Source organism: Castor canadensis, chromosome 9 (genome assembly GCF_047511655.1).
Source record: "Castor canadensis chromosome 9, mCasCan1.hap1v2, whole genome shotgun sequence".
Lineage (NCBI taxonomy): Eukaryota > Metazoa > Chordata > Mammalia > Rodentia > Castoridae > Castor > Castor canadensis.
In genome coordinates this window covers 50637056-50662497 of record NC_133394.1, presented here as the reverse complement: position 1 = coordinate 50662497, position 25442 = coordinate 50637056, and the positions used below count along the sequence as shown (strand labels likewise).

General features: G+C 35.3%; 1 protein-coding gene and 1 pseudogene across 7 annotated transcripts in view; both read right to left on the bottom strand.

Moving 5' to 3' along the window:
• Positions 1-25442, bottom strand: part of LOC141410873 (bifunctional heparan sulfate N-deacetylase/N-sulfotransferase 3) — a 183081-nt gene that overhangs the window by 129823 nt on the left and 27816 nt on the right. The window lies entirely within an intron of this gene.
• On the bottom strand, positions 8865-8988 carry LOC141411248 (small nucleolar RNA SNORA42/SNORA80 family; annotated as a pseudogene).

Sequence of the window (25442 nt, the reverse complement as noted above, 5' to 3'; positions counted from 1 at the left end):
CAAACTCTTCATTACCAGAATAATTTCACTCAGCTTTATTCTATTTTAAATTGAAATAATGTACTCATTATAATGTTCCCAAAATAGTGTAAAATGATATAAAATGATTCTTTATTCTCTATATGCAATATGTCTAAAATGAAGTGATAATATTTAAAACTTTAATCGCAGTAAACTAAATCAACCCTGTAATACCTCATTCAAACATTGTTTAGGGCCACCAAACCCTCTGACTTGTGGACCAAGGAGGAAGTGAGCCGTTGTCTCACTAAACAGTCACCAGTTACCAGTCTCCTCACACACCAGCCCAGGAACCCTGACACAGATGCTCACTTTCAAAAGTGGTTTAACTATTGAAAAATGGTGATTTTATTTTTAAGTGTTCCAATATATAGTATATATTCAGGATGGTAGTGTATATTTACAATTTCATGTGCCAGTGATTATTTTAAAAATAACACAATTTTCTAAGTAAGATAATTAAGTTGATATACATAAGGATATTAATATTATGAGTGTCATTCTTATTTTTCCAGTAATTAAGTAAACTTATGTGCGTGCATATGTACATAGGTATAGGTAAATTAGAGCCATAAAATAAAAATTAGAGTATACCAATTAGGATTAAAAGTAGGTTTAAATTTTTCATTTCACAGTGTATTATGACCTTTTGCCTATCATACTAATCTTCCAAACTAAATTTTCTAATGGATGCAGAATATCAGTTACTCAGATGGGTGTACTATAACTCACTTAACCGTTTTATTTTATTGTTGTACATTTAAGTTGTTTACTTTTTTTGGCATATATTCCTACTGCTTTGTGTGTCAGTGTATATATAGTAATAAGGCAGCCATGTACATAGCACAAAATAATTTTGTTTATTCTTCAACAAACAAAACCACTTTCAGCAAGTCTGAAAATGCTTATCAAGGAATTAATAAGGAACATAATGTCCAATAAAAATAGATGAGAATTGCATTTTGAGTGTAACTCAGCACAAAAACCTTCAAAATTATTTTTTTCAAATTTGCATCTAAGCTATTACCTTAGTTTTCAAGTCCTCAGACTGAAAAGCCGAGAATATTTGCAAGCATTAAAAAATCTAGTTAAAAGCAAAAATCTAATTTAAAGAAATCAAGCTCCATGAATTGAGCAAAATGGTAGCTTTTATATAACTTTGGATGTTATCCAACTTCCTTTATAGACTGAATACATCAAACAGAGTAAATCAGAGACAAAAACTAAAATTAAACATAATTATAAAATTTTATATGGCTATGTTAGTATTCATTACATGTGTGATGTTCTTTGGGGGAATATCTGCTAATTTTTGTTTCTCATTTATGCTTTCTAGATTGCATTTTGACCTTTTTTATCATTTGTAAATGAACAAACTAGGTTGGTGAATCAAATTAAGGATGGAGAAGTTTTAGTGTTGGGTGTAGATTTTTAGCAACAGAAAAAACACTATATTTAAGCACAGAATTTTTAGAGTTAAGATTTTCCAATCAATCATATACTACTAGTATATCCTAACTATATGTATCTATATCTGTCAGAGTAAATGAAAGCAATCAGGAAGTTAATTATAAACTCATTGTAATGGTTGGTTTTAATTGTCAACTTTATTGGATTTAGAAATACCTAGGATGTGGGTCAGGCATACCTCTGGGTGTGTCTGTGAGGACATTTCCAAAAAGGATTAACTGAGGTAGGAAAAAACCACCCTGAATGTGAATGGTAGTAACCCAGGGTCTGGAACTAAAGGAGGAAAATGGAGAAAGCCAGTCCAGTGCTAGCATTGCCTTTTCTCTGCTTCCTGGCCACGATGATGTGAGTTGCTCTGCTTTGCCAGGCTTTCCCCACCATGCTGGACTGAACCCTCTGAAACCTTCAGCCACAATAATTCTTAACTCCCTTCAATCGTTTGTCAGGTATTTCAGCAATGCAAAGTACTAGCACACCCCTATACCTTTCTACCTTTCTCTCTCTCTTACACACACATACACACACACACTTGTGTACATGCAGGCATCAAGAATACTCAATATTCAGTGTAACTGATATTATTCCCATTTCAGACATGACAGACATGACTCAAATAATTTAAGTGACTTCTCCTTCGTTGCAAAGCTGGTTAAATAGTGAAGAACTGATTTACATAAGGATTTTGGATTTCAAAAGTCACTGCTTCTGTTGTCCATAAAAACAAGAATGCTAACACTGAGTGTTGTTACCACTGATATACAGTAATATAAGGTAATATAATCCTTTAGAAGGGCATAGGATTGTATTGTGAGTTTCATTTTCAATAACTGGTTATCACTTTTAGTTTCCAAAACCTAAAAGTACAGGAGGAATCGGTTGGTCATACAATACTTAGGTTTTAAGATTCTCAAGAGAACCAGGACCAGTAAGAGATTTTATTAGCAAATGTGGTTACGTAGGCATGCTAGAGAACCATGAAGGCTGGTGGTATAATTTGCTTCTAGTTTGAAGATCTGAGAATTGGGATCTGATGCTAAAAGCTTGAGAATAAGGAGTGCTGTGTCTAAGGATAGGAAAGGATGAATGTCTCAGCTCAAGCAGAGAATGAATTTGTTTTTCTATTTTTTTTTGTCCTATTCAGGCCTTCAATGCATTGGGCAGTACCCCTCACACTGGGGAGGCCCATATAATTTATTCAGTTCACCATTTCAAAAGCTTGTTTCTTCCAGAAACACCCTCACAGGCATACCTAGAAGTCATGTTTACCATATGTGTGGCTATCCCTTAGCCCAGTCAAGTCCACACATAAAATTAACCATCACATCAACCAAATTAGAAATGTTTACCCCTCTAGATTAAAGAACACTCATTCAGTGAACCATTTGTATAGTTGGGGCACAGGATGCTGAAGAACTATGAAGTGCTCTAATGGTCCTACATTTGGTCTCTTTCTAATCACATAAGAACTGGGAAAACACTGTGTATTAAAGACTTATTCCTAGGCAAGGAAAACATTGAAATACACTGAAAACAGTTAACTAGGCTTAATGTTAGAAGAGAGTATCACACACAGCCGGAGGAATGATACCTTTAGAGAAAAATGGAAAATCATAAGCAATAAGGCCAGGATCAACTACTATTCCCCTCTCCACACACAAATAACATCAGCATCGACATCAGTAAGAAATGCAGGGAAGATAATTACTGGGAAACGTAATAGTCACTTTCCGCAATAACGTTTAGACTCTAGTCAGGAAACCTATACACAGCACTGCTCTACCTAACTTACAACATTCCTACTGTTAAAACAATCCCTCAGCTCCAAACTATCCATATTCTTATGTAATGCCTACACACTGAAAGGGGAAATCTGCTTAAAATATAAGAACCAAATGTGAGAATATGCTGTCTATGTCTTCCATGGGCTTTCTCCTCAGAATTTGCTAATTGTAAGAGATGTTTTAGGGATTGTCTTTCCTATCAAGTTGCTACTGGCCAAGGCCACCATCTGCTGAGGGCCAAGTCCTTGAACATGACCTCACCAACATGGCACGATGAATGAGTAGCAGATTTAGAATAAGAGTGGCTTAGGATTCTGACTTTGCCATTTGACAACTGTGTAAGCTTGGATGAGCTACTGGCTCTTTCCAGATCACAGTTCCCTTCTGAATAGCAGGTCTGGTGTGATGATCAACTGACAAAGCGGTTATGGCCCCCAAACCCTTCCTAGCATGTAGAAACTGAGTTGTAGCTCTATGAGTGAAACCTTTTTCACTTTCTTCTACCAACCTTAAAAATTTTTATCCTGTCACAAAATTCCATTTCCTATTTCTTCCTATTTGTTACCCATGTGAAAAATAAGACAAAGGTCTAAAATTTTAAATTATATATTTCAGACTGATCCTTAGTACTTTTAGGATTGTTTAATCAGCACTACAGAGGAATGTTATCTATCAGCTATCTATATAACCTTCATGGGCTTTGTATTTCTTTCTACATGATAGTAGGGAATTCAAATTGCACCCAATGTTCATTCATTTCTGTTTGAACTGTATCAGCAGAATAAGGACAAATGTTTGTGTGAAAGCTAAGGAGAAAAGATTTACATAGTACTCTCAAATTATTTTTATTGCGTACTTTAAATGGTCCACAGTATAAATTATGCATAAACTTTAAATTACATAGTAAGGGATGATTCTCCTAAAACATTTGTTGAAGCAAAATTGGCAGATAATGATATGTGAGAAGGAAACAGAAAATTATTAAGTGCTAGTCTCACTAAGTGAGAATGGTTGTGCATATTTTATTTAGATTATGGTTGATATGCTTAAATAGTCCAAATACTAACTTACTTTTAAAAGAAGAAGTAAGTGTAAAAAGTAGGTCACAATTCCTTACAATATAATATCTTTGGGAAACCTTTATCTATGTCTTGTTCATTTAGTTATACAGAAAAGGGATTTTGTATGTTATCATTTAAATAATTTTAGTATCTTAATACTTTAAAATACTTGCTTTTTGGCAGCAAAGCAAAAAAAGAAGTGAAGTGTAGGATTTCACAAGACAGGACAGAGGCAACTCAATCCACTTACTATTCTAGGGCAAATTTCTTTTAGTACTTGCACAGGTATTTTGGAAATCCCTTTAGCAGCATATTTATTCTGCTCAAGAAGATAAAATGCTAAATACCTGTGAGCACACACACATTGACAATGACCCCTAGATATCCCCTCCAAAAGAGTTGTGTGATATGTGAAAAGAAAAGTGAGTTTGGAGCCTCAGTGTGAACTCCAAGAGGTAGCAATTGTCTATCCTGTTCACTGCTGCATTCCCACAGCCCAGCCTGATGTCATGAGCAAACCAGGGTGAGTATTTGCTGAATAAGGACATGAAAGAATTTCTGATTGATTGATCATGTGGTGAAATCATAAATATTGAAAATGATTACATTATTTATTTTGAATATTATTTTACTATTTCATTTTCATAAAATGCTTTGAGTCTTGATAAAATTTGAACATTTGAAATTAAAAAAATCATAAAACATTTAATTTCAAATTATTCTGTGAAGACATGACCTATTTCAGTGCCTCTCAAACTTCTATGTAAATAAAATACAAATCCCTGGATTCCAACCCAGGATATTGAGCAATGTTGCTGAAGCAAGACCAAAGCATTATGGGAGATATCAATATCAGTGACCTCATGCCATGCTCTAAGAATCAGAATTCTATTCCTTGATTTTGATAATTCAAGATAGTTTATAATTTACTTATAGTCTTGCCGTTTCCTTTAGAGTAAATCTTTTATCATAATTCTTACTGTACAGCATGCATGAGATGATTTCATGAGCTGTATAAGAAGTTGGTACTGTGAATTCTCAAATTGGAAATCACATAGAAGAATGAATACATGAGGAACATCAAACTTTATTTGGGCTCCTAGAAACTGTGTTTGCTCAAAAGTACTCTGTGATTTTTAATTTTATGTGTTAATTTGGATGAGGCATGGTGTCTGAGGGGGGTTTGTATAGAACAGTAGTAATATTAGAACTGATAAACTGAGTAATGCCTGTTGCCCTCTATAATGTGAGTGGGACTTGTGCATCAGTTGAAGGACTGCACAGAGTAAAACACAGGTAAGAGGAATTCTTCCTCCCTTTCTACCTTGAGTTGGGACACCAGTATTTTTCTACCTTTGAATTCAAACTGAAACATAAATTCTTTTTTTTTCCTTTGATGGAACTGGGGCTTGAACTCAGGGCTTCACACTTGCAAAGTAGGCACTCCTACTGCTTGAGCTGCACCTCCAGTCCATTTTGCTCTGGTTATTTTGGAGACTGGTTCTCATTAACTATTTGCCTGGGCTGGCCTAGAAGCATGATCCTCCCAATGTCAGTTTCCCAATTAGTGAGGCTTACAGTTGTGAGACACAGGTGCCCAGCTCTGAAACATACACCAAGCCTTCTGGCCTTTAGACTGAAACACACTAGTAAGCCTGGTTCTCAGGCTTTCAAAGTTGGTTCTCCTGGGTGTATAACTTGTGATTGCATATCTTGAGCCTTCTCAGCTTCTATAATCACATAAGCCAATTCCTTAAATCTATCTATCTATCTATACTATTGACTGATCAATCAATCATAACTGTGATGGAGAATGTATTAATAGGGCTTTTCCAGTAAAATTGAACCAATAGGAAGTTATCTACTTCTATCTCTTTCCAAACCCTGTGTCTATCACTGCTGGAGTAGTTTGAGTTAGAAATTATACAGTATAGCATTCTAGCCTCTAAAGTTTCACTTTATATCTTTGTTCACTTTATTTTTTTCTCTGTTTATTTTTTAGTTTAATTTAGAAAATATGAATGTCCCTTGCAGATGGGTAGCAGCAATCTGCTAATCAGTTTATCACTTTGGGTTAAGTATGGTAACTTAGAGTCAACAGCTTTAACCTAGGGAAGATAAGGTGTGAGGAAGCAAGTGCTTATAGAGTATAAAGGTACTTTAAGAATCATATGTTATAGGACTGTAAAATGATCTAGCCACTGTAGAAATACTGTGGTTCCTCAGAAAGTTAATCAGAATTACCACATGACTCAGCAGTTATCCTATGGAATATACCCAAAAGAATTGAAAAGAGGGTTCAGACATATACCTACAAACATGTTCATTGTAGCACAATTTATGATACTCAAAGGTGGAAATACTCAAAATGTCTACCTGATGGATAAACAGGTAGACAAATTGTGGTGTATGCATACAATAGATAGTATTCAACCATAAAAAGAAATGGTTACACGTTACACGTAACATGCTACAAATGGATGAATCTCAAAAACATTATGCTCAGTGAAAGAAATCACACATAAGAGGTCACATGTTATATGAATCATTTATATGAAATATACAGAATATGTAAATTCATAGAAACAGACAATAGACTGGTGTTTTCCTAGGCAGGGGAAAATTAGGTACAGATACTTAATGGATATGGGGTTCCTTATGGGGAGATGAGAATGTCTGGACTAGACAGAGGTGGTGGTTGTATACTGCATGCACATGCCAAATGACACTGATTTCTTTTTAATGTAAATGAATTTCACCTCAATAAACAAAAAAAATATAGTGTACAAATGTGAGTATTGCTATCCTTGCTTTTTCCTGAGTTTTAAAGGCTATTTTATGAATTATATGACAAAATTATTTGCAGTAGATGCCCTTTACCCTTTATACCAACTTTAACAAAAGCTTTCAAGATGGTGTCAAGGTCAAACACATCATGAACTCTTTGGAAATAGAACTGGTCTTCACAAGTCCATACATAGTTTGGGCTGTGTCTTAGGCCTTTTATAATTCTTCTTCCTTTTGGCTTGGTTGTGGACATACTTGCCTCCATGTGATTCCTGGAACATTCCAAGTTTGCTCTAGGCCTTTAGCTTTTCTGTTTCCTCTTAAAAGATGAGCTTCCTTTCTCCACATATGCATGTGGTTTACTCACTTACTCTTTTAGGTCTTTGCTTAAACATAATCTCAGTAAGGCTTACCTTGACCACATTCTTTTCCTTTTATTTTTCATTTTTAAAGAAACATTTCCTCAACTTTATAAATTGGCAAATAAAATTATATATATTCACAGAGTACAAGGTCATGTTTTGAAAGATGTATATGCTGTGAAATGGATGAATCAAGCCAATTAACATATCTATCACTTCAGATATTGATTTTTTTTGTGAACATCTTCTTTTAAATAGATGCCCAGCCTATCACTCTTTATCTTTTTCCCTGCTTTATTTAATTCTTCATAGTTTATTACTCTTACTGTTACTATTGACATACATGTACTCCTTGACTTATGATGGGGTTTTACGTGAAGACAAGTCATGTGATAACATCATTAGAGATTCAGTGAGGCAGCTTCAAGACAAAGATTGACAGCTATATTGAGAAGACTGGGATGGTCAGGGAAGGGTCCTACCCAGAGTCTCAGAGGAAGTAAGTCAGGGCTGAAATCGTGACTTTGGACTTCCATACTTCAGATCCACAAGACAATGAATTTCTGTTTATTATATGCCTCCCAGTTTGCAGCATTTTGTTATGGCAGCCTTAGAAAACTAACATGGTGTTCATGAGTCATCTTATCAAATTAGTATCCCTTAATCAATTTATCAAAAATAGATCTCCCACATCATGTCCTGTTACTTGAAATACTCTCAACACTACATTTTTTTCACATTAAAAAAAAGAACATTTATGTTAGCTTACAATTAGGAAAAAACCATCTACCACAAAGTCTATCTTGAGATAAAGTATTGAATGCCTCATCTAATTTATTAATATTATACTGAAAGTGAAAAAAGAATGGTTGCATGTGTATACTTTCACACCATTTTTAAGTCAAAGCCATCAGCCAAATCATCATAAGTTAGAGATTATCTGTATTCATACTGTTCATTTAGCACTCCTCATTAGCACAATTCAGTTGGCTTCCCATGGCACAATTCAATGGCTTCTGTCTGGATTTGCATTGCCTAGAGTAGTGTTCAGCACATAACATCTAGGGGTGAGGTGTTTAGGAGGTGAGTAAGCCATGAGAGCAGAGATCTCATGGATAGAATTAGGGTCCTTATAAAAGTTCCATTTTTGAAGCAGAGAGACTGGCCCTCACTTGACACCAAATGTGTAGAGACCTTGATCTTGGACTTTCCAGGTTCTAGAACTGGGAGGAAAAAAAATTCTCTTATTTATAAGTTGCCCAGTGTCTGATATTTTATTATAGCAGCACAAATGAACTAAGACAAATTTATTCTTTAAGAAAGATTTCATGCTCTCACTTGGAGTCACTTTATTTTTCATATAGTTTTTTTCTTTTCTTTCCCACTGTGCAACCCCCTTCAGTGCCAACAGACTACAGGCAGAGGCCAGGCAATGGTTTGGAACCATAGCTTGCTCTGGCATGGAACAATATGAGAGGGCCAGGATTTTTCATATAGTTTTAATACAGCTTTGTGATCTGGTTTGTAAGGATATATCAAGTTAACAAGTATTGATTAGAAGTCCGTAGAAACTGACTGAGAGGAGAGGTACTAAAGAACCTAATGGAAGAATTAGGCAGAAAAAGTGTGAATTGCCACAAAATTAAATACATATGCAAATTAGAGTGGTGGCAACTGTCTCCCTCAACTCTACAGCCTCTGAAGTATCTCTGCATCATACTTTAATCATTGCTGTTCAATAACAATGAACATGTTAAAGCTGATGAGGTAAGTTGTGCTACAGAATTAACAAATCAATTTATTAATAGTTCAACTTACATTTATTGAGTGTATTCTACATGTCATATCTTGTGTTTTGTTGCTGAAATAATCAGATTAGACACATTGCTCAGTGATGGGCTATTTTGAGAGAAAATGAGATAATATCTGGGAAAAGTCTTTCTACATTTTAAAGCACTAAGCAAATGTCTAGTCTTAAAATAAGTTTTCAGGAAAATGGTTCAAATTGCTAAAGTCAAATGCCAATCTTGAATGAATTATAGACAACTGAAGCAATTCTCGGTACCAATTCATTCTTTTCACTTAGCTCCAGTCCACAGGCCTTCTTTTTGTTAGAGAAACACAGCAAGGTCATTCCTGCTTCTAGGCCTCTGTTCTTCCTATTCTTTCTCCCTGCCTTTAAATCCCTTCCTCATATTATCACATTTTAATCACATTTCTTTTATGAGAAAACTCAAATAGTATTATGTCAGGGAGGTTTTTCCTGAAAAATTTAAAATACTCTTTTAAAACTTGGCACCAATATTTCTCTAGCCTCTGAGGCCCAGACTTCTGTAATTAATTAGTTAAGGTGGTACTGGAGTTTGAATTCAGGACCTTGTGCTTGCTAGGCAGGCACTCTACCACTTGAGTCTTGCCCCCACCTTATGCTTCCCTATCTTCTCTGCCTTACATTAGTTTCTCCACACTTGCTAACAAGTCTTATGCTGTACATTTACTTGCCCATTATTGCCTGCTCCCACTGAATGTAGGGGACAAGATAGCAGGGAGTTTGCCTGTTTCATTCACTGCACACTGCCCAGGGCATGTAGTAGACACAACTATTTGTTGAATAAATAGATGAATGCTTCTGACATGGAATTGAGAGCAGTTACATCTGAAGCTAAAGTACAGTTCTAGGTCAAAAAAAGGAACTAAAATTGAGGAAAAATATTTCTTTAGATCAGTCCGGCTTCTCTGGACTGAACGTTTAGAGTGATAGTGGAAAAAACAAAAAGGATGGTGACTCTAAAGATGAAAAGAGAAAAGGCCAGCTGATTTGAAAGGACCAGAAATAGACATGGTGTAACATCTGACAGAAACTCCAAGACAAGCCAAGCTACCAGAATAACTTTCTGTGACTTTCTGACAAAATTCTAACTGAGACACTATTCCTGAAAGATGATTAATAGCATGGTTCCTGGAGGGAGAATCCTGGGCTCCCATCCCAGCTCAGAGGACACTAAGCAACTTTTCACTTTAGCAAATGTCTTTTCTGAGTCTCAGTTTCCTTGTTCTGAAAACAATGGTAACAATATCTATTTCTTTGGTTTTTAAGTTTTGAATAATGTAAAGTCTATGTAAAGTCTAGTAGCTGAAACATAGTTATAACAGTAAAATTTTATTCCCTTATCTCAACTCTAAAAAAAGATTTGATGTTTTCACAGGTATTCATACAAGAGATGTGACATTTCATATACTTGATTACAAAAAAGGAGAGAAGTAATAAAGATATACAAAATAGTCAATTATAATACAGATGCAAAAATACCAAATAATACTTTGGGCTTTCACACTAGCTCTGTATGTTTGTACTTCAGTACACCTGGTGGGGGGTTGTGTATTACTACCGTGGAGAGGGGAAAGATCCCAGGAGTTTTTCCACAGAGATGGTCTTGTGTTTCCTTAGTAGTTGTTTGCAGGCAATGTTTGATGACCAGAACCTAACTAGAGAGTCCTCTGTTTAAGGTTTCACAAAGGATTCATCTTAAACATGATAACTGCAGAGCCAAATGTTAGAGATGGAAGATACCTTACAGATTGCCAAGCTCAGTATTTTTCACACTGCTGCAGCAAACAGAGGATGAACATATTACTATCTATACATCATACTTGTGGGACCTTGCTCTATGGACTAACATGATTCCTATAAAAAAAAAGGATGTCTATAGGGTCTTATGATTTCTATGCACAATCTTAGCAGATTCTGTAAAAATCTACTTTGATGTTAATACATATTTTGCCCTTCAGCAGTTAAGCTATAAAACCAACAAAAAGCAAAACAAAGTGAGAAAACTCATTTTAATTAAATTTGCAAAATATAATTTTAATCACATATATTAATTAATTTAATCTTTTTTAAACTGGTCAAATCAGACCCTGTCATGAAAATGCTTCTACATCATAAAATCTCTTGCATTTGGCCTGGGATTGTGCTTTTGGAAATATCTTTCCTCAATTAAAGAAATATCTTTAAATACTTGGACTAGCTCATGAGACACTTGAAAATTACTTATGTCTGACCAATTTATCTAAGGAAAAGTAACTCCTATGATTCCAAATTTTCCATTTCAAGTGAAGAAAATTCTGAAAAGTTCCAGGTTCCAAATAGATGATGACATCAATAACCAGAAAATACTTAGAGAGTACTTTGAAAACTTATATTCAAGTAAACTGGGAAATGTAGACAAAATGGTAAATTCCTAGATGCATGCAATCAACCAAAATTGAACCAAGAAGATATTAACCACCTAAATAGTCCTATTACATGCAATGAAATTGAAACAGTGATAGTCTCCTTACAAAGAAGAGCCCAGGACCTGATGGGTTCACAGCAAATTTTACCAAACTTTTAACGAAGAACTAATACCAATACTCCTCAAACTTTTCCAGGAAATAGAAAGGGAAGAAACACTACAAACAGATTCTGTGAAGCCAGCATTACACTCATTCTGAAACCAAATAAAGATGTAACCAGAAAAGAGAATTGTAGACCAATATCTTTAATGAATACAGATGTAAAGATTCTCAAAATACTGGAAAACAGAATTCAAAAACACATCAAAAGATCATACACAATGACCAAGTTGCTTTCATTCCAGGGATGCAAGGATGGTTCAACATACATAAACCCATAAATGTAATATAGTGCATAAACAGATGCAAGGACAAAAAACCCACATGATCCTCTCAATAGATGCAGAAAAATCCTCTGACAAATTTCAACAACCTTTCATGATAAAAGCTCTGAAGAAAGAAGGAATAGGAGGAACATTTGTCAACACAATAAAGGTTATATATGACAAAACTAGAGCCAGTGTCATACTAAATGGAGAACTGAAACCATTCCCCTTAAAGCCAGGAATGAGACAGTGCTGTCTGCTTTCTCCACTCCTATTCAATATAGTTTTGGAATTCCTAGCCAGAGCAATAAGACAAGAGCAAGAAATAAAATGGATTCACACAAATAGGGACGAAAGAAGTCAAACGATCCCTATTTGCAGATGACATGATCCTATACCTTAGAGACCCCCAAAACTCCACCAAAAAATGATTAGAAATTATAAACTCTTTTGGCACAGTAGTAGGACACAAAATTAACATACAGAATTCAGTAGCTTTTCTATATAACAACAACACAGAGACTGAGAAAAAAATCAGGGAAACAATCCCATTTACAATAGCCTTAAAAACAATAAAGTACCTCAGAATAAGTTTAATTAAAAAAACCCAAAGACCTTTTTAATGAAAACTATAAACCACTGAAGAGAGAAATCAAAGAAGACTTCAGAAGATGGAAAGACCTTCCATGCTCATGGATTGGTAGAATTAACATTGTGAAAATGGCTATACAACCAAAAGCAATCTACATGTTCAATGCAATCCCTATCAAATCCCTATCAAAATTCCTATCAAATGTTCTTCACAGAAATAGAAAAAGCAATCATGAAGTACATATGGGAACACAAAAGACCTCAAATAGCCAAAGCAATTCTGAGCAAAAGTCCAATACTGGAGGCATCACAATACTTGACCTCAAACTATACTGCAGAGTTATAACAATAAAAACAGCATGCTATGGTCACAAAAAAAAATAGGAAGACAAATGGATTGGAATAGAAGATCCATACATTATCCCATGCATCTAGCCAGCTGATCTTTGACAAATGAGCCAAAAATACACGATGGAGAAAAGACAGCCTCTTCAATAAATGCTGGTGGGAAAACCAGATATCCACATGCAAACTACATCCTTGTCTTTCATCCTGTACCAAAATCAATTCAAAGTGTATCAAAGACCTTACACTTTGAAATCAAAGTCCTGAAACTTTGAATCACCAGACTCAAGAGACAGCCCACAATATGGGAGAAAATCTTTGCCAGCTACTCATCCAACAAGGGTCTAATATCCAGAATCTACAGGGAACTCAAAAACTCAGCCCCAAAGAATCAACATCTCAATGAAGAAAGAGGCACATGAATTAAACAGGGAATTCTCAAAGGAAGAGGTATAAATGTCCAGTAGATACATGAAGAAGTGTTCAGATTCCCTAGTTATAAAAGAGATGTAGATCAAAACAACACCCCAGTTAGAAAGGCCAGAATCAATGGTAATAACAACAACAAATGCTGGCAAGGATGTGACAAAACAAGAACCCTTATACACTGCTGGTGGGAATGCAAATTAGTATAACCATTATGGAAAACAGTACAGAGATTCCTCAAAAAACTAGAGATAGAACTGCCATATGATCTAGTGATACCACTTCTGGGTATCCACCCAAAAGAATTCAAAACAGGATACAGTAGAGACACCTGTACACCGATATTCATCACAGCACTATTCACAATAGATAAACTCTGGAAACAACCCAGATGCCCTACAACTGATGAATGGATCATGAAATTGTGGTATGTATACACAATGGATTATTACTCAGCTACAAGGAATAATGACATGGAGTTTGAAGGTAAATGGATGCAACTGGAGGACATCATGTTAAGTGAAGTCAGCCAGGATCAAAAACACAAAAGACACATATTTTCTCTCATTCGTGGATGACAGATTCAAAGATAAACATATACACAAAAACAAACATGATCATATACAAACTCAGTTGTAGAACATATTTGTAACAGTGTAACTACTATATAGAACTGGGGTAAGAGAGAAAGGAAAGGAGAATGGTAGAGAAACAGTAGTATTGTCTACCACAAGATGTGAAGGTAGAGGATATATGGATGTGTACTGAAAGCTGTTGAAAAATGGGGGGTGGGAGTAAAGAGATAAGGGAGAGTAGTCTAAGAGATTGAACAGACCAAAGTAAAGCACATCCACAGAGGGCATACATTGAGACACTGCTCTGAACGTCAATTCACATATTTATTATGAAAACTAGGACTATAAAATAGGCACAGTGTGTCCCCTCAGGGGATGGGGGGTAAATGGAGAGGAGGGAGGGTGAACTAAGGAGATTAAGGTGATGGTATAGGGTAGGTGGACTTCATATACCTATATGAAACAGAACTAGAAAACCTCTTGCAATTGCTTTAAGTGGGGTGGGGAGGGGGAGAGGGGGAGAGACGATGGGGGCCATGTAAATAATGTACAATATAAGTCTAATCGGAATTGTCACTATGAACCCTCCCATATCATGACTATATCCTAATAAAAATTATAATTATTTAAAAATAAATATGTGACAATCACCTCTTTTGAAAAATAAGATCAAATGTGGAATTGCTCAATGCCCTATCAGCAGGGTTACACTAGGTATGTAGGTGTACATATAGGTATCACTATAAGTGTAGCCTTGTCATTCCTAAGGGAGAACTAAGAGGTGATGTAAGACAAAGGATCAGATAGTCCTCTGCCAGGCTGTTCAGTGGGCTGTGAATATATAATTGCTTTCTTCATTTGTGGTAGATGGTGGTGGTCCTTCCCTATGGGTACCCTAGCATTTTGTGGCTTTTCTTCTTAGGTGGGCTTTTTTCTTCTTAGATGTCACCTAACATCAGGGGTGACATGTTTTCTTCATGATGGAGTAAGCATGACATGTGCTTCTTTTTTGACTGTATCTTATTAGTTATCACTTCATCTTCCACCTTGTTCTCAAAGTTTGTCTTTTACTTCTCATTCTTAATATGTTACCATGTATAAAATGTTTTGTCATAGGTTTCTCATTTGAGGAGTTGATACATAAAAATATAAATGCATACCAGAAGTTGATGTGTAATTAGTGCAGGGGTTTCATATAAACACAAATGAGACTTAAAGCATAAACTTCAGTATTTTAATGTTTGAAATAATTGAAAAGAATATCTAAGACCACATTCATTTACTTAGTAATCTTAGACTAGTCTCAGTATTTCTTCTAATAATAGTTTGTAGGCTTGATTTACATTTTGAGTTCTATTTGGTAAGGTGACTCTAAAACTGGGAAAGATTTCATTATTTTTTTCTGTTAGGCCACAAAAGAAATAGTCATTTGCTCTCAGTGACCCAGATCAGAGTTCCAGAGGGGTCTGGAATGACACCAATTCAGTTCCTGATTGAGAAAATTATTGTTTTTCTTTGTAAAGATAACTTCAAATAAAACATTTATTTATTATTTTCAGGAACTGTGTGATTAATTACAGAACCAGAACAACTTCTATTAGTACCTTTTTCTCTTCATACCTATGTAAACATTACTATTTAAATTCTAAACATCTTCAGACTGTTCTAAGACTATTGTCTGAATGCTTCCACTGGACTTTTTTTTTATTATCATATTTTTGTTGTACTGGGGTACATTGTTACATTGACAAAAGTGCTTATAATATATTTTAGTTAAATTCACCTCTCCATCACTCTCTTTTATCCCCCTCTCCCCATTCTGAGAATAGTTTCAACAGGTCTCATTTTTCCATTTTCATACATGAGTACACAGTTCCTGAAAATAATAAATAAATGTTATAAAATATAGGACAAGCCACCAATGAACATAATATACAGAGCAGTAAAATGTGGGGGATGTTGCAATGCTTCGTTGATAACATTCTTGAATCCAGGTACCTATTCTTGCTCAAGTTGCTCAATCATTCTGGATTATCTTTTCATTATTATAACTTATTATTGTTGTTGTTGTTTTGTTTTGCATATGTAGAGAAAGGGGAATGCATATATTTTTGGATCTTAGTGACCATTGCATTGTTTTCTTTTGTTATGGTTTTTGCTTTGTCCCCTTAAATTTTGTAGGAGAAAGAAAAAAACAGACATAATATCATGGTCTCATGAAAAATCAGAACACAAAGCCATTAAGCAAAGAATTTCACCCTGTCAACCTGGTGAGCTCTCTCTAGGAGTTCAATTACTGTAGTGGCTTTTATCTGTTCCACTGTGCATTTACTGAGAACACCAGTTATCATTATCTAGCTGCATGGACATATTGATACTTTGCATTTACCTGAAATCCTCCTCAGGGATTTCAATAGAGATTTTTTTATTCTGTTCCATGCTACTGTCATTTGTAGGAAAGCTCTGTTGTTTTACTTGAATGTGAAAGTGAGTAGGCTCTTTATTTATTCTAGTGCCATACTACTTCTTGTGGCTGTTTCTGAAAAACTCATAAGTTTCATATTCATGAAATATCTATCCCTTTCATATCATGTTCTTAATGTTTCAATTTTAATATCTTGTAACGCTGTCTCATCCTACATCTTTTTTGAAACTCTAAGCTTTTTTTTATGAGTTTTGAAGATTGCCCTTTTTATTGAGCTATGAAAGAAATGCTAAGCACAAACAGTGTAGTAATCTCTTCAAAGTTTACCTTTGATTCATTGATACAATCCAGATTTTCATGTGTACATCTCCTGAGAAACCTTCATCTTAGATTTTTTCAGTACCCCTAAGATCTTAAAACTTAGTCACTCAGACACCACCCACTCACCCTCTGACACCCTCTTCTTGATTGAAAGAAGCATTTTTATAGATGAGTCACCTCCTGCCAGCTTTACAGGAATTACATAAAAGCAATCTGCCAACTAGCTTGGCCTAAGGACAGAAAATAACTGTTAATGTCAAAAGTAATAGTCATTCTGGTTTGTAGAGATGCACAATGGAGCACTTCAGGACCTTAACTCTCAGGACATCATGCCTTAATCTACATTTTATACTGTACATGAGTGAATGCATAAATGTTACACGTTCATCAGTTTGGATAAGCTTCTTGTCCTAGTATTACTAACTCCATCTTAAACACTTTTGTTTGTGGTAGAAAATAAAAGTTTAGTTCATTTTAAGGACGATTATATGTATATTGGAGGGAGAATGTGCATTAAGAAGTAAATATAATATGGGCAAAACACCTCATTTTTCCATGCTAACACAAAAACATTGTGTGGAAAGATACTTAAAAAACAGGACTTATGACAAATGTTGTTTTGTGCTCTTTAAAAAAATGTGAAAGACTCATCTAAATAAATTATCATACCTAAAAAGTGTGTTTGTCAAGATATTTTTACTTTTCTTATTTCTGATAACACAACTTAGACCACATGGCAATACAACTTTAAATCACCCATTCAGGCTCTTATTTCCTGGATAGGTTTAAGAAAGTCTTTTAACCTGTTTTTCATTCTTGGACTTATTTTTTATTTGGAATTTTCTTGATGTAGCGAATTTTTGACAGAGCTAGAAGCATTATTTCAAAAGATTTTTAATATGATCTGCTGCTGTTAATGAGGACTTCAGGAGGTACAGAATTTTAATTTGGCTGCAAATCTATAGCATATATGATTCTAGTGTTAAGAAGCAATCATTATTTCCCCAGCTTGATTTTCATATAAAAATGCTTTAAAGAATATATAATCAATATTCTAGATGAAGCTGATATGAAAGAAAATTTCTGTGGGGCTAAATTAAAAAATAATGTTTTTACTTTTGTTTTAGTTTAACAGCAGAGTCTGTCTCTCAAAGTAAAGATAGTGAGTTCTTACAATTTATCCAAATGAGAATTTTCTTATGATTATAGCCTTATTATCACTTGATATTTTCTGCTTAATGGAACACCTCTTGTAAAAAGACAATATACCACAGAACAGTCAAATTCACATTTCTCAAAAATGCCACACACACACTGTAATTGAGGTTCCTAAGAGGGATTTGAAAAGTGTTAAACTAGGAATCATATTTTCAAAAAGAGTGAGAAAAACATTTAATCAGACAATTTGACACTTATTCTTCTACTTACAAACTGTGTGACTTTTAGTAATATCTGAATCTCAGTCTACTTATCTCTAAAATAATTCTTTATGAAAATGCTGTTAATAATGAAAAATTATGTATGGAAATACTAGGTCAAATAATTGACTTAAAATACATAATAGGTCTTTAAAAGTATCATATGCTTTTTATTTCCTTCTTGATAAATGCTTCTGCACCAACAAAAAGCCAAACAGGTTCCCAAGCTTCATCTGAAAATGGGTCCAGTGGTGGTGGTTTAATTAAGGAGGTGTTTAAATACCTCTGATCCAATTTTAATTAAAACTAATATTTATTGAGTGGTGGACATGAACTATCTCATTTAATCTCTTCAACACTATTATTATTTAATTCACTTCACAGATGCAACTAGATACAGAGAGGTTAAGTGAATTGAGCACACACTAAAAACTGAAGTTTCAGTTAGCGAAAGAAAAGGAATTTGGGATTTTTTTTTTTGCAAGCGCTCTATGATTATGAGATCATATCTTCATAGCACCCAAATCCATATTGACTGTAAAGCTCATAGACAGAAAACATTATTAAATTTTAACACACATCCATGGAAAAAAGCTTCAGTGGTGCTGGAAGACTGTTCCTGGGGCTCCTGCATTTCTGTCTGTCTTGTGAGCTGATGCATTGGCTCCTTCTGCTCTGCACTCTTTCCAAGGATATTTGTAAACAGACTTGGAAAATAGAAACAGTATCTTCCTTTGGAACAAAGGGCAAGAATGCTTACTTTCTAGTATTAAAAAAGACAGTATTTTCTTCTGAGGCAAAGGCCATTCAAGCTTATTGCAAAAAGATTTGGGCTTCCCAAGCTCAGGATTTTCCTCCTATAATGAAACTCACTGTATGTATAGGTATCACCTAGCCCTTTTCACGCCACCATATTGGAAAAGGAACTTGGAGAATCAGCTCAAAAGCTGGTGCTGTGGCTATTGCTCCAACTAAGGCAGTCCTTTCTCTCTGACCTGGGAATGTTGTGCCTTCTGCCAGTATTCATGAAACCCTGGCAGGCTGGCTTGTCAGCTATTAGATGAAACCTCAGATACTTTACACTTCTTGACAGGTGGGGAAAGGACACTTGTAAACACAGTTGGACAGCAAAAAAACCAGTTTATTTAAGACATTATCTGAAACAACAACACAGGAGTGTAAGTGGGAAAAATAATCTTCCCCAAAGGCTGTATTTTATGATGTATCAGAAAAGCTTTTTGATAGGGATGTGTATGTGTACATGTCTGCCAAGAAAAAGAGAGGGCAAACAAGCACATATTGCTTGAAACCATGAAAACCTAATAAATATACACGGTTGTAAACATCTTTCTAAAGACAGGTACACTGTGCTGAACATGATTTATATGTTTGCTCCTGGCTTAAAAATGAACATTGGCACTAGATCACAAAAGCTGTTAAATTCTTCTGAGGCTCAATGTTGCAGGAAATTATTACATATCTATATTTTCAGGAAACCAACTGGCTGATTTGGAATTATGCAACTTTCACATCTGGAAAATTGAAAGAAGAGTTAATTTATTATGAGGCATAATTTACAGTTAATAAATTGTAACAAGCATCAGTAAGTAAAGAGACAGTAGCTTGATGGGGATATAGCAAAGAGCCACTTTTCCCCTCTAAATGTACTTAATTAATACAATTCATACTTTGGGAGACAGGAAATAATGAGACCCATAACAGTCCTTGCCTCTGGATGTTGCTGTTTGTTCAAAAGCAACAAATAACCTCCTTGTAACAAATACTTACAATTACATGTGAAAGATTTGTCACATATACATTTTCATTTAGAAATAAGCAAAAATTTATGTAAAATTCAATAGTACATTTTTATAGTAAAATGTATGTTTGTATCCACAAATCTCTCTCAGACACACACAATCTACCACTTACACTGTTTGTATCACAGAGTTTTGTATGTCCAAACATGAACCAAATAATGACATTTTGGTCAACAACAGACTGTATATATGATGGCAGTTACATATCACATTAGAACTGAAAAATTCCTCAATTGCCTAGTGAAGTGGTAGCTATCACAACATTGCAGCAAAATGTACTACCAATAGGTTTATGGTGATCCTGGTGTAAATAAACTTACTGTACTGCCAGTCACATAAAGGTACAGTACATACAATTATGTATGTTACCTAATGACTGATAATGGTAATACATGACTGTTGTTAGTTTATGTATTTGCTATACTATTACTGTGTGTCATTATTACAGAGTATACTCGTTCTACTTATAAAAATGTTTACTGTAAAAATGTATGCCCTGTATGCAGCAGCCTCGTATACCTCATCTTACTGCATTTCTTGATTGCATCAAAAAGCCAGTTCAAGTGATTGACTTATACCACCTATGTTAGGTAAGTGTGCTGTATGATGTCGACACAATGATGAAATTGTATGTATGATAATACATTTCTTAGAATATATACCTGTCATTAACTGACATATGACTATACACAACTACAGTCTTTGTACTGATAATAACATAAATTAGTGCAAAAACATTTATGTAAAGATAAAGTTTGTATGTTTGTTTGTTTAGAGAGAGTCTTGTTATGTAGTCCAGGCTGGCCTGGAACTCACTGTATAGCTTAGGCTGGCCTTGAACTTACTATTCTCTTACCTCTGTCACCTGAATGCTGGGATTATACATATGAACCACTAAGCCTGGCCAAGATGTAGTATATTTTATAAGAGAAATAAGGAAAACAACATATGAGTGTTCCATTTATGACAGAACAAACTGGAAAATCTGAAAACTTCTTCAAACTTCATGAAGTAGGTATTGTTATCAGCCCGGTTTTAAAGATGGGAAGATGAGTTGAAATGAGTTAAGGAACTTGTTCATGTCACACAACTTATATGGATCTGAGATTTGAGCACAAATTTGCCCAAGTTTAAAGCCTATCTTTTCACTTTTCATTTATTCCCTATGCAGTAGAGAAAGACAACTTCTAGGAAGATAAGTTTATTTATAAGCCTACATTCATCTTTGTTTTCCCAAAGGAGTCATATTTCCCCCATTAAAATAAGTTCAGTTAATCTTCTTTCCTAGAACACAATAATTTATATCCTCAGTTGCTAAATCTTCATGTGATACCATGCAAAGACAGATTATTTATCATGATTTCTTTAAATAAATATCCCAACAGGCATTTATTGAGCGAGCCTGTGCATGTCACTCTGTGACAGGGACAGTATGCCACATAATCTTATCATGAGGGGACAATCACTTGATGCGAAAGCATGCATGTGAAATGCAAAATGGGGAACAGCTTGTGATCCAGAACTTCAAGTGAGACGTTCATGAATTAATTTAGGAATACGACATTTCCTAAAAATAATGAATTCATTCAAACTCTCAGATCTTTTCTGTGACATCTAGGCATATCTGAGGCATGTCCTTAATAATGAGGTGCCTACTGGACTTCTTTATTCCCTATTCTCTTGTCTTTTCCTAGATGATTTCATCCAGTGCCAGGACTTTAAATGCTACTAACGTGCTAATGAGTTCTGTATTTCCACCTGAATTCTTCAACTCAAGACTTGAATACCCAAGTGTCTAAAAGGTATCACAACCATAGCAAGTATAGAAAAGAACTCTTTGTCCCCTTATTAATAACTAGCACTATGAGACAGGCATTATTCTAAGCACTTTACATGTATTTAACCATTTAAACCTTGAGGCACACTTAAAATAGATGCTGTTATGATTTTGATTTTACCCAGAAAGTAAAGAGGGTAATTAACTTGGCCAAGTTCCTAAGACATGAAAATGAGGTGCAAATTTAGTCTATTCCACAGGGCATGTCTCAAAACCACCACAGCACACTCCTTCTCTCAGTGCTCTCCAGCACAGGAAACACATTTTTGTCAGGCTGACCAAGATATTACCCTTGATTCCACTTTTTCTTAATGTTCCCCACACACTATGAATTAGCAAGTTCTTTCAGCTCCATCTCCAATATATGTCAACCTGTCCCACTAACTTCTCACTATTTTTCTTATCATTATCACTTGTCTGGTCTACTGCAATGGCCACCTGAGTGGGTTTTACTTGTAGTCTATTCTCTACTTGACAGCCAGTACAGTACAGCTTGTACAGTGATATGTATGGGAACATATCACTACCTTTCCAAAGAACTCCAATGAACTCTCTCTATGGCTTACCAGATCCCACATAATCTGGTCCCTGCTTGCCTTTCTGAATGTGTCTCATCTCAGGCTCTCTCACATCCATCACGCTTCCATTCTCTCTGGCCACTACAAGCTTGCTCCATAGGAGGGACTGCTTCCTTTGCATAGATCTCTTTTGTTTTAGATGTTTGTGTTTACTGTAGTCTTTTCTCTTTCAGGTCTCAGTTCCATGTCACATCAGAACAGATTTCCATACCCAGCTTCTTCAATCAGCATTCTTGCAGCCACTCCCACCCCCAGCAATCCAATCTTCTTGTTTCACTGACCCTGTTTTATGTTCTTCATAGCTCTCTTATCTCTGTCTAAGATTATTTAATTTGTTCACATGTTCATTTGTCTGTCTTCTCTCATTAGAGGTAATATGTATGTTAACATAAAACTTGGTTTTTGTGGCTGTCACTGTATCACCAGCTTCTAGAAGATTACTCTGTATTGTAGACACCAATTAATACTTCTTGAGTGTTTGACCAAAAATAATCTCATTTTCTTCAGAATTATGATTTTATAACTATCAAATATTTAGAAAGCATTTACTCATTTTAGAATTCCTTCCAAGGTGCTGCTCAAATATTCCCTATCAGTGAATGATTTGCTCATTAAAGAAAACAAATGATAATCTGGGCACTGGTGGCTCATGCTTGTAATCCTGCCTGATTGGGAAACTGAGATAGAGGATCATGGTTCTAACCCAGCCCAAGCAAAACAGTTCATGAGACCCCATTTCAACCAGTAGCCGGGTGCAGTGTGCCTGTCACCCCAAGTTATGCAGGAGGCTGCAATCTGGAAGATCAAGGTTCCAGGCCAGCCTGGGCAAAAAAAGTTTGGAAGACCCTATCTCAATGGGAAAAAGCAATGCATGGTGGCACATAGCTCTCATTCCAGCAACAGCAGGAAGCTTAACATATAGGGTTGATGGTCCAGGCTGGCCTGGGCAAAAAGCATGAGTCACCAAAATAAACAGAGTAAAAAGGGCTGGAGGCATGAAGTATGACTCAAGTGGTAGAATGCTTGCTTCACAAGAGCAGAGTTCAAGCCCCAGCAACTGCTAAAAATAGAAAAAAAAGGAAAGAAGAGAGAAAGAGAGAGAAAGCCAGCCTACTGGTATTAAGCATTTAACTTAGCTTGTCATTCTCACAGATGACACACATGCTGCAAAGTGGTCCTTACTTTAAAGATGTGAACTGATAATGAAAGGCAGTAAGAAACCTGCCCAGGAACATCAGCTAAAAAGGGGCCAACTTGCAGTTTGGACCCACAGTGATCTGTCTGACTTTCACTCCCAAGTTCCTTTTCAGCAGAAATATTATGTTCAGCTATGTAACCAGTAACGAAAAATAAATAAACAGAAAGATGAAATGACAAAGAGCTTTTCAGTTTACAAAATGTGAAAGTCAAGAGGAGAATGGTTAAGTAGCCTGAAAATTTGGGGAGGTAGAACAAAATGATCATAGATTTAGTAAGAGCAAGGGGCTGGGAAATTTGTTTCAGAATAAAGACAAGCTTATTAAACATATTAAAATAACAAATGGTAGAGGGTAATTATGCAAATTTTGTTAAAATATCTTAACTGCATTATATAATAGAAGAATAATAAGTTATTCAGGGAAAGGAGAGTGTTTTGAGATGAGATGCCTCACCTGAAGAGGCTGAGGTCAGGGAAGCTGAGTATACCTCAAAATGCCCTTCATTGGAGTGGTCAGATATGCCTGCACACCACTAATTCTCAGAAGAGCATGTTCTACATGCATGTAAATGCAAAAATGATACCTGTTGAAACTGTTCCAGGAATTAGGGGAGGGCGCATGGGGGAGAACAGAGGAGATGGGGAATTCAGGTATGATATATTTGATACATTGTAAGAACATTTATAAATGCTAAAATGTACCCACACACAGTCCAAAAAGAAAAAAAAAGAAAAAAATGATTCACAAGTATTAATACCAATCAAATATAAACAACCACAGATCACATTCATTTTATTCAAAATTGAATTTTGAATTTGTATCTATTTATAACAAAATGATACATATCCTCTATGAAACATGCTTCAAGTCTTATTTTATTCTGTAATTGAAAATTCAATAGAAACTCAAATATTTGTAGTAACATTTCCCCTAATGTTTATGTGTTATTTTGAAATAAGCTGTTTACCTGAATACTAGAGAAGGAACTACATGTTTAAATTGATAAACAAGCTACCTGATATAACTATTTACTTCTTTAATAATTAATAAAAATAATTGAAAGAATGATTTGATAGGGGCAGACATCAACATATCAACTAACAAGGCAAGAAATGCTTGCTTGCTTTTATGTGTTCAATGTTGTTTCAGATTTGACAGATCTGATGGTCATGAAAAATGCAGTATACAAAATTCTAAGTTATAGCTTTAGAAAGCATCTTCCACCCATCCTTTCCAGTGAATAGTTGTTTGTTTTGTCTTTTGCTTGTTCTATCCCACTTTCTATCATGTTTTTGACTTTTATTGTCACTGCTTTTATATCTAATTCCTTTGTGTGTTATACATTTACTGTAGCTGTAAAATTCATGCTTATATTGAAATGCTTAGTACAATAAAAATGTTATCATTGTTCAGGATTTAAAAAAAAAGAGAGTGTATTCTACTCACCCCACCTAATTACTCCATTCAAGTCACTTGGTGCGGGCTTTCCTTGCAAATGTTCTAAAAGATCTCAGAGTTGGTAAATTCAATGTTCTAATCTCAGAAAAAGGAACAAATCCAGAGATAATGACTGGAGATAATGACTGGAACCTCATTATCTGTAGGTTCACTCCAATCTTGCAATGTACCCATGGAGAAAGTGGTGTGGTTATGCTCACTGACATATTTGCAGGGGGAGGGATGAGCTCTGCAGGCTTGCCTGTCACTAAGCTGGTTGCTGCAGGAGCAGAGTGCCAGGCACTGAGACCTGGTGTCTTTTGGTTA